The following is an 11248-nucleotide window of genomic DNA, read 5'->3' on the forward strand; positions in this document are numbered from 1 at the left end:
GCCTGTGTACATATAAGTACATTTTAGTATGGGTTTGAGTTTTTTGGCCATTATATTGGTTTTGCCCTATAAATCAACCAATTATAGAAGGGCCCTTTGAAGATGAAAAAACACACATTTTGAGAAACATTTAAAAACTTCAATCACTGGAGAAACAATACAAATTTAGCAGCACAGGTAGTAAAATACTACATCTGGAAAATTTTTTAAAATCATATTGAGCTAAGTTTTTAAGGACATAATTATTTAATAGTAAATATATACATTTACCTGGAATATTACCTACTAATTAAATTTTATAGAGTAGAAATGAACCTTTCAGAAGTAATAAGTCAAGCAACTATTTTAAACATCAGGTATTTGCTAAAAATAACAGTACTAAATTTTAGATAGTTTGTCTACAGTCTTATTATTTTGTATTTTGTTATCTGTAACAAACAGTGAATAATTGTGGGAAAAATGAAGACTGAATCATTGTTGAATTTTGGTCCACTAAAAAATATCAAACTTCTTTTTATTCTATGCTATTTACTCAAACAAGAAAGTGAATAAGAAACATTTGGAAAGATTGCCATCAACATGTAAAACCCAACTATCATTTTTCCAACTTTGAACTGCTGTTACATGTAAACAAACTGAAATATTGAAACATGAACCCAAGTGAGATCAAACCAGTATCAATGATAGTAGGAATAAATTTATTTAATAACGCAGGTTTGAAATATCTTATACTTCATTTATTCTTATTTAATCATAGAGTCCTATAGTTCAACAAATGTTTGCCCTACTTCACCTCTGTCCCAGTCACCATACAGAAGAGTGGAGATAGAAAGACAAACAGAATAATGTAAAGTCTATCACTGTAATATTACAATGAATGGTGTTCCTATGTAGGCAAACACATAAATCAGTCATTTCACTATGACATGTGAAACATTCACATAAAATATATCTTGACTTCCTTATGTCTAAAAAAATGGCAAGTCAATTTCATGCGATGTAGCTAAACAGCAGTCATGTCTCAGTGTCTTCACAGTATGTGTGAGTGTATTTTATAGTATGGGATTAGGTATTCAATTGTTTCATTCATACTGAAATCGGATTTAAAATCTCAATCTCTAGAAATCTGAACTGATCTCATAAATGGCTATCACTTACTTTAGAATGTGAGCTCCCAGAAATATATTCAAGTTATATTAATAGAAAATTATTTAACATAGAGGCTTTGGGAGTAAACTTTTGGTAGAATTGTGAAAGAATGTTAAGAGATACTGATAAATGAATATCAACCAAAAGATCTTAGATGTATAACTGAGACAACTAAATAAGTTCATTGGAAAATCATGATCCAACTCATGAAATTCTTTTATTTGTGCTATTCTTAAACACTTCTATTGGAAAATATAATAAACACATTGCCTAAAAAGTTCACATGATCATGAAGGGAACACTAATCTTGCAGTTTGGTCCCATTAAATATTTTTTCTTTAGTAACCAACTCATCATGTATTTTCATCTGCTGTTTTTTGTCTGTTTTATCTTTTCTCCAGGTAGCTATTTTGATAAATAGCAGGAGCACACACATACACAGAGAGAGTTTGATTTTTAAAAGGGAATATATAATTATTATAAGCACTTTTCAGTCTATTGAGTAGAGTGTATTTTCTCTGCTGTGGAATATCAGTATTTCTTCCTCACTGAAGAAAGTCTTTAGGGAAGCATTTGGAGTGATGTAAGAAGACGACATTTATATCACTCAGAAGACTCATGAGAAAACTGGGATTATAAATAACTGATAATAGTAATTGGAGAGAAGTCAATAAAATAGTAGTTGTAGTGCTTTCAAAAGTCATGCAAAAATAAGCATTATTTTGATCATTGAATATTGCAAATTATTGATGGAGTTCACTCCAACAACTGCCATTATCTTTCTGAGGAAAATGACAGAGCATTTCATGATTATTTTTCTCATTTTTTCATACAGAATTTCTGAGGCCTTTAGAAACTTAAAAATATTTTAGATAAAAAGTCCCATTTCCTTGAATGGCTGAGTCAGCAAACATATCTCTAGAGATCATTAAATAATTGTTATAGCATATTATATCAAAGCTAATTTTTCAACAAATAATTGACATATGTCTAAATGATCTTTAACATAACAAAAAAAGTTACATGGGGGAAATCCTTTAATTTCAAGGGCATATATATTGGCAATAAAAACAAAGTATATATTTTGGAAAAAATAATATTGCTTTAATATCACACTATGGTTTTTATAAAGGTATACCTATTGAAGAGTTAACATGATTAATTCTACATATCACTTAAAGATTAATAAAAACAATATGTGAGGAGATTAATTTGAATAAAAAAGACCTCTAATCTTTCATTCCAGAAATAAACATTTTAACATTTATATTATCTTATAATCTTTTAAAATCTACTACAAATTTTTGTCATTGAAATAATGGATTATGAATATGAGTATCAATTTTCATAGAATTACATTAATTATAAAAATAAAGTTTTAAAGACAATATTAATGTTTAAAAAATATCATAATTATAAAAATGTATTGTATGGTATCAATATGAACTAGAACTATAATGAAGTTAAGAATAAAATATAGCCAAATCTCAAAATTGACAAGTGATTATATGTTTGAGGTAAATCCAAGAGTATATTAAAAAATTGGATTATAAAACATATGAAGATAAAGAATGAGAAAAAATTGAGTTCAAAAACAGACAGACAATATTGATATACTATCTAAATACTATATATATTTATATAAATAGAACTATGCATATAATATTATGTAATAGAACTATTTAGAACTATTTAGCTCCAAAATGAGTGTTTTATTACAAATAATGCACATTGTGGTATGTTTTTGAATAATAAAAGATTTGCAATATTTGAAATTGTCTATTAAAAGCATGACACTGTTCCGATAAGGGAAATCTACTTCATTACTGGGAGCCTGAATTAGACACTTTGCGCTATGCAGATTTTAAAAATTTTATTTCATCATTAAACACTAGTGCTGGAAGGAAAGTAGAGCTCATGTCCCAACAAACCTTCATGTTTTGTAGAGCAGAAGAAGGAAGTCATTTCAGACTAATTTTAAAACATTAATAAGGAATTCGAGTAAAAATGTCACTCAGATATCAACCAGTATCATTTATGTATTCCTCTCATCAACCATGAACTCACTAGTACCTACAAAATAGCAAGATTCTCTTATAATGTTAAGTATTTTCACAATCCGGCCACAAGAGTTATCTCATTTACTTAAATGGAAATTAAACATTAATCAAAATTCAATATGAACCTACATTATTTCCTTGAAATTTATTTTTGCTAATGTTATGTTGGATGTGTTTGTAAATATACATATACACAATTGTTGAAAGAAATGCAAGCTATATTAAAATCAATTGTTTTAAACTTTATTTGTAAAATGCTAAAGACACTACTATTTAAGTGAATGTTAATTGTTGGGAGAGTGACCATTGGAAGAATTTTATTTCATGAAAGAAATGAAGTAAATTAATTATATTTATTAGCATAGTATTTGAATGTAAGACATAATGCATGACACATAAAAGTATTAAAATTTTAGTCATATATGTATACATAAATCCTGTGCATATAATTTCAGATAGGTACTTAATAATATGTTTTACGTTAAAAATACAAAACACCAAGTTATTTCTGTCTTTGGCTTTAAAAGTCAAAGACATATATTCATATGGATGTTATGTTCATTTATAACTGCAAGCTACCTTTATTTTAGATATTAGGTTAAATAATTTTATGACAGTATCCACTGCTAATCTATTCCTTTGTTTTATAAAATGCCCCATTGCTTCTCTTTAATGTTTTACATATGCTACATATACTGAAATAAGTACCTAGTATTTCCTTGCTTCCAAGATTCTAATTTATCTGTAGCATAAATACTAGAATTACTAATACTGGTTAAAATATCAACAGTATAAAAGGTGAACATTTAAATTATATTAGTAAGTTTGAGGACAGAGGTTTTTTCCTTTCATATTATATGGCTGGCTCTTTGGCAAAGATATAGAATGGTTTGTTTGGTCAAGTTTCCTCAAATGGTAAGTAATGATTTAGATCAGACTTGACATCATCAACAACAAAAAGGGTCAAATTTAAAATCACGATCACACATTCACAGGTTTTTATAAGGATTCTTTTTTAAACTTCAAATTGTGATACATAAAATGAATTATAAAAATATAGCAAAACAACTAACTATAGAGAAGGAAATTTAAGCTTTGTCAGGAACACTAAAGTGGGGGTAGGGTAGGGATGGGAGGTGTTGGGAGAACCAGAGAATTAGAACAGTATTTGAATGTAAGTCATAATCCCTATGAAAACATGTTCAAATAAGAAAGAATTTTGTACGTGTCAATACATTTTATGTAACTGACATCATAGACTTTGTTAAACCATTATTAGATCTGTTTATATTTTTTATTTGACAGCTCCTCAAGTTAACAGGCTTAACTGGTTTACTATCGCAGATGTTATTATTCTTTCTTCTACTTCTTTCAGAACTAAAATTTCTGAAAGAACTAGTTAGTCTTCGTTTTACTTTGGAGTCAGTGAACAAGTCTGCGTTCATACTTGTGATTTTACGGATTTGGTTATTTTATCTCTCAGACTTCATCTTCCTAAAGTAATTGTTTATTGAGATTATTCTAAAATCCATAAACTCTTTCTTTATAAATATATTGTCTTTAAATCTGGCTTATAAACAAAACCATTCGTTGGTGTAAGAATAAACACCAAAGCTCTATTTCTGATTCCATGCATGACGTTACATTGAAAAACACTTTAATATGAAAATTGAATCATAATGTTTAGATAAAGGAGATAATGTCCATGTAATATGACTTTAGAGTTTTGAAAATAAAATGCAATGTGAATTTAAAACAAATGATGCACAGGAAGCCCAAAGATTTTTTTCCTTCTTTTGTGTACAAGACATCAGTGTCATCAGCCATCGTAAGGTTACATTTGTGAATTTTAGTAGGTGGTTGAGATTTTAAGAACAGAAAATACACAATGTTCAGTCTTTCTTCTCTCAGAAATCATCAGAGATGTAAAAAGTTCTTCAAAACCACCCTCAGATAAAACAAAAAATAGTTTATTGTGTATAACTACATGTAAAAAATATATCTGCTTTGTTTCTAGGTGTTTAAGGTATATTTTAATTTTTTCATAGTAAATATACTATCAAAGATTTCATAGTAAATACACTATCAAAGATAATAGTAAATATACTATTAAAGATTTTTAGATATTTATTGAATATCTATGTCTTAATATATATTTTATCAATTTCAAACAGCCTGGAAAACGCCAAATAAGCCAGTATATGATGTACCCTCATATCCTAAAAATATTAAGAGCTAATTGTAACAGCTACACTTCATTTCTGCTGAATTCCAACATTTTAAACATTAGTATTTCAAATTAATTTTTATTAATTATCTAGATTTTTATTGCATTATATTATGTAATAAGATCAATAACTTGGAATGCTAAAGGGTTCTCTTAAACCTTAACAAAATAGAGGAAGGGATATTTCCTGAAAAAGATTTTCCTAAGCAGATTCATTTTACAATTTAATTTCCTTCAATGAAGTAAAGGTCAGTGTGAAGCTATAAGAAAGTTAATTTGCATGAGGTATGCACATGGAATATGAAAATAATGTAATATGAAATATTCATAATTCAAGCTTTTAAAGCCAACCTCAGGGCTATAAAAGCAATTATTATAAGGAATGACACAATGATTACAACAAACTTTTTCTTTGATGATGCCAACTAATACGCTCTCATCCTGAGAGACATGAAGAGATAGTTCTGTGGAATAACAACAAATTCCAAAGAATAAACAATCCTTTGTATTACCTCAACACAAGTCATATGTTCATTGGTTTCAGAAAATTTATCAGTGCAACTTTTCAACTGCAAACACAGTTGCAACAGTTCTACTAAACCAGTAATTCCAAGTTGACTTTATAATTATGCTATGTCTTTTCATCTCATCAATGGTGGCATAACTAATATTTTTTAACTCTGTCAACCAGTACACATTTCTCTGTTGACTATGTCCCATGCTTAGCTATTTGAACTAGATTGAAATTCCATTCTTATTCACAATAGCGTGGCAGACATCTGCTGATCCATGGCCTCTTTATCTTAAAATAAAATTATTTTAGTGAAAGTGTCATAGAATTACAGTCGCAACTGATACCTAACCTACTCTCCTGAAATCAAAATAAGTAGCAATTCTCTACATTTCTTGACAAAGAAAGTCGGATTTTCTGAAACCATATTGAGCATGTAAAAGAATGTCTTAAAATTTTATGATGAGTCCTACAAAATAATAGTTCAGGGACATGAGCATGTTTCTCTGTTGATCTGAATTGCTGCAATGTATGAAAAACCATATTGCAAGTGATATTCTGCTCTCAGGTTCCCTCCTGTAGCATTGGGTCTTGGGCATTAAATTTCTTACACCCCTGCCTGCTGCAGCCTCTTTTCTCCTTCCACAGCCACCTTCACCTCCTAGAGCAACCCTGATTCAGATTCCAAATCCTAGCTGTTTCTTGGGCTTTCTTGTCTCTGCTTAGATGAACATAATATGTTGATACAATCAGTATTTGAGGGCAGTGGATAGAGGGTTGAAGTCAAGGAAAAAAAATAGTACTTTGGCTGTTTATTTTGGAAACGCCAAAATCAAGCTTTGAGAGAAACAACACATCTCTCGTTATTTTTGTTAGTTTTTTTCCATGAGGTCGAAGTCAGGTTATGCCACTAAATCAAAGCTGGTCTAAATGCTTTTCATCATCTATCTTCTTCCTCAAATATAATGAAGATTCTACCTGGTTGTGGTTGGCCATTCTGTTTTAATTTTTATGATCATTATAAGATTTTGTCTTTTTTCCCTGCATTTCCTTACTCAATACACTGAGAAGGTGGGTGGGTAGTGCTGTAATTTCTAAACAGAGGTCATGGGCACTGCTAAACAGAAGTGATCTTGAATTAGAAGTTCTTTCAAATTTGGTTTTGTACTTCTCTGGGATGAGGATGACCACAATCCTCAACTAGCTCTAATATAAAAGACCAGCAGTGCTAGTTAGCAAAATGTATGTGTCCTTTAGGTCATCCTGTACTATTTCCTTTCCTAATGATCCTAAATAACAATCAATTGAATTACTAACTACATTTTTTGAGCATATAATAAATATTTGGCATATTACCCTGTCATTGCCACTCACCAGCATTCTGAACCTGATAAAAAACTTAATATTTTTGTGCCTCATTTTTTTTCAACTATGAAAAAGGTTACAAAAATGTTACCTTTTCTACACAGTTTTTGTAGTATTAAATGAGCTAATGTAGCTAAAATTTAAGAGCTTCTGGCACATAATAAGCATCCATTACATGTTAGCTGTTATTTCATCAAACAAGTCAATTTTCAGATAACTGAACTGCAACTAGCCGAGAATGTTTAATCCTCTTCCTTATCCTTATTCCTAATAGGAGATAACAGTGAAAAAACAGAAAAAAAAAATTCAAATAAGGTTCTCCCTTGATGCTGCCATCGTGTGTGCGTGTGTGTGTATGTGTGTGCCTGTGCATGTGCACTTGTGTGTGAGTGTCCTTATGGTAGGCAGAATTCCAAGATGGCCTCCAAGTTTCTCAGGATTCTCACTCCCTGTTTATAGGACTTACAGCCATATATCTTTGAATATGGACTTAACATGTGCATATGCAGGTAGTCAAATGCTTGCTTACGTCATATTACATAGCAAACTCTGATGAGATGTTGACTTCCATAGTTATACAGCCCCAGCCAATAACTTGATTTCAGCCTGGTAAGACCCTGAGCAGAGAACAAAATTGAGCCCTGCCTGGAATCCTGGCCCACCTCTAAGTTTGTAGCAATTTGTTACACAACAATAAAGAGAAAACTAATATATTTCTTTAAACTTCCAAGCCTCTACATCTTTTACAGCATTTATATAGTCATCACCTGATTTTAATTCAGATATTAAACAACTCTTATATATCATGCACATATAAGAAGTACTGAGGATACACAAACTGATAAATTAAACATAATCGACAACTCCTTTTTAAAATGTTACACCCCAAATTGATCAAATATATCAAATGATTTCAGACTAATGCAAAGTTCAGTGGGACCATTGATCTGACTACACACTTTGAGATAGATAAAGGTAGCAATAGATTTTTTTTGGTTATTTATTCAATGTTAGGTCATTTATTCCCATAGAGAAAATTCTTTTTGCAATGACATTTTTAAAGAGGAGATTTGTTTCATTTTTCACAGTTACTGTGAAGCAGTACAAAGATATTAAAAGAGCACTCTAAGCCTCTCGAAGGAAGCATACTTTGCAAATGCAAAAGAGGATTGCTATTAACAAAGCCACTTTAATGATCATACTTACAGAATCACTCCTCTCCAAATATATTGCTATGGTGTCCTATATATTTAAAAACTCCCAACTTTTAGTTACTTTACCAGATCAAATAGCTTTCTCCATCTTTTGAAATATGCTAGGCAATGATTTGTGCTTAAAACTGAATAACAATGAAATAATTTATAAGCATTGTTTTAACCTTAATTTCAATAGGTGTCAGACTTATAGTTAATTACAGGTTTATAATTTCAAGTAGTATGTATAGTACATTAAAATACAAACTTTAATATTCCAATTTAGAATTCCCCGACAGATGACAAACTGGAGTACAGTTTAACCTAATCATTATTATTGCTTTACCGCTAATTCCGATAGGCCTCCAAAAGAGATAATGTTTATATTGAAATTCTTATTTCTAACTGCTTTCTGCCATACGTCAAGCCTGAAAAAGCAAAAACTTGGAACGGAAAAGATGCTAATAAGAATGGTGAAACACCTCTTCAAAAAGTTCAGTGAAACCTTACTATGACTTGATTGTAGAAAGAACATGGCTTTTCATATCACACAAATACACAGCCATCTGTCTTTAGCTTGAAGCAGAATAGCAAAATGTCAATGAGGAACTACTATTGGTGTTCTGGAGTGATTCGAAATCAGAAAGGATTTGACATTTCCAGAAACATCTACTGCTACTGTGATTTGCAGATTGATGCAGAGTTAAAGCTGTTTTATAAGCAGTTTTTGTGACACTAAATACTTAAACTTCTGAACAACTCTTTCATACACATTAAAATTATTAACACTTTAAATAATTCTATGACCTCTGAGAACTATAAACAAACATTAATTTAGAAAGAAAATATCTTTCATGTGATAATCAATGTTTTATCCAGTTACTTTAAAAAAACAAAACAAAACAAAACAAAAATTTTCCCGCTTTGCAAAAAAAAAAATTGTCTCCCACATTCTAGGAGACACATTCTATGAGGATGAGTGAAAGGGATGGAAAGGTGGTGGAAGGGCCAGTTAATTCTGCTGAGGTTAGCTCTCCAAAATCCAGGAGGCTGTCAAGAAGAATTACATGAAATACAGTGTTAATGAAGCTATGCTTATAATTATTATAGTAGTGATATCCTAGCTACTATTACTTTAGCTGTTTAATTCACCTGTCTTTCCATGGAATTCATGTGTTCCTTAAGGATACGAACCCAGACAGTTTTGGCAAAATAGAAAAAAATACTGGCTTTGTAGTCACTAATGTCCATGTTTTATCCTAGCCCTTAACTTCCTGTCTGTGTGGCAATTTTATTAACCAAAAATTAACAGTGACTTTAAACATTTACAGCCTCACTTTTACAGCTTCACATAATAAGCAGGCCAGGGCTCCTCCGGTGGCATCATATGACATCTGTGGTTTAGATGTATTAAATTGTTTTGCTTTATTTTTCTTCCTGTGTGCTTTTGTTCTCATGATTGAAATATGCTGCATCTAGATATGAGTGGTTGGATCCTGGTTTGTTGTTATTGTTGTTTTATTTTGTGGTACGCTTGTATCTTTCCAACAGAGATGCGTCACCAATTAGCCCTGCCTTTACAAAACACTATTATGTGTATTCCTGGGATCTTGTATGATGAATTCCTTCCACCCTGAGACTCTGGTACTATATTGTAAACTCTGATACTATACTGTAAACCTGGCTACAGTAGTTAATTACTTGAGATTCTTAAATTTTGGTCTCTGGAAATGAACACAAGGGCAGGTTATTGCTGAGTCACTTCTGGGCCCCCTGCCCTCCCAACCCCACTTGAGTTTCTCTCTCTGGTCTGGGTGAACCAGCCAGCCTGAATTGTCTGCATTTCAGCACTTTAGAACCTCCCTGTCAAGATTTTAGCCTTAGCCCAACCATCAGATTTGGTGGTTCACATGATGGCTTTGCACCTGTTTCATTTCAAATGTTTCCACGTGATCGTGGTGTTAAACAGTGACAAGTACTATGTGTTGTATGCGCACCTTCTCTGTGCATTTATTAGACGAATGAGTCAAGGCAGATGGCCCAGCGGGAGAAGACGATACTCTGAAATTTGAAGGCCAGTCTGTTGCTACCACGGTATTCACCTCTATCGCTTTTTAAACGTCTGGCGAATTTGTTGGTGGAAATTAACATACTTTACCTCACTAAAAAAAAATAGGCATGATGTCTGCTTTCCCAACAGAGGGGAGAATTGATGAAAAAGTGCAAAAAGTGTCTTGATAGTGAAGCACCGCCCTCTTTTCTGGACAGACTCCTCCCAAAAGGCTTCTGCCTGACCACATTGGCCAAAACTGTGTTATAGGGCCAGACGCAGCTTCAAAGGATACTGGGATTTCACATTTATAATTTTTAAATGGATGACAATTAAATCATATAATATATATAATAAGCTTACCACAGTGCCTAAAACTCATACTGATGAAAAATGAGTATCAGTCACGTGAGTGAGGACACAGAATATATTTATACAGAAATCCAAACATTTGCTGAAATACTGTTGTGGTTGTTGTTGGTGGTGGTGTTTTATTGGTGAAGGTGGGAGATCAGAATCAGGTATGTTGGTTTGGATTCTAGCAGCTCATTTCAAATACCTAGAACTAAGAAGATTTTCCCAATTATGTATTTCATTAGGTAGCTTATTTAAAACAAAATATACATGCTTCTATTTAACATTAATATATTTGAATTATAAGAGAATTATGAACATGTCGTATTGAGCTATTGA

Source organism: Aotus nancymaae, unplaced genomic scaffold, assembly GCF_030222135.1.
Source record: "Aotus nancymaae isolate 86718 unplaced genomic scaffold, 86718_ANA_hifiasm-v0.15.2.pri h1tg000108l, whole genome shotgun sequence".
Taxonomy (NCBI): Eukaryota; Metazoa; Chordata; class Mammalia; order Primates; family Aotidae; genus Aotus; species Aotus nancymaae.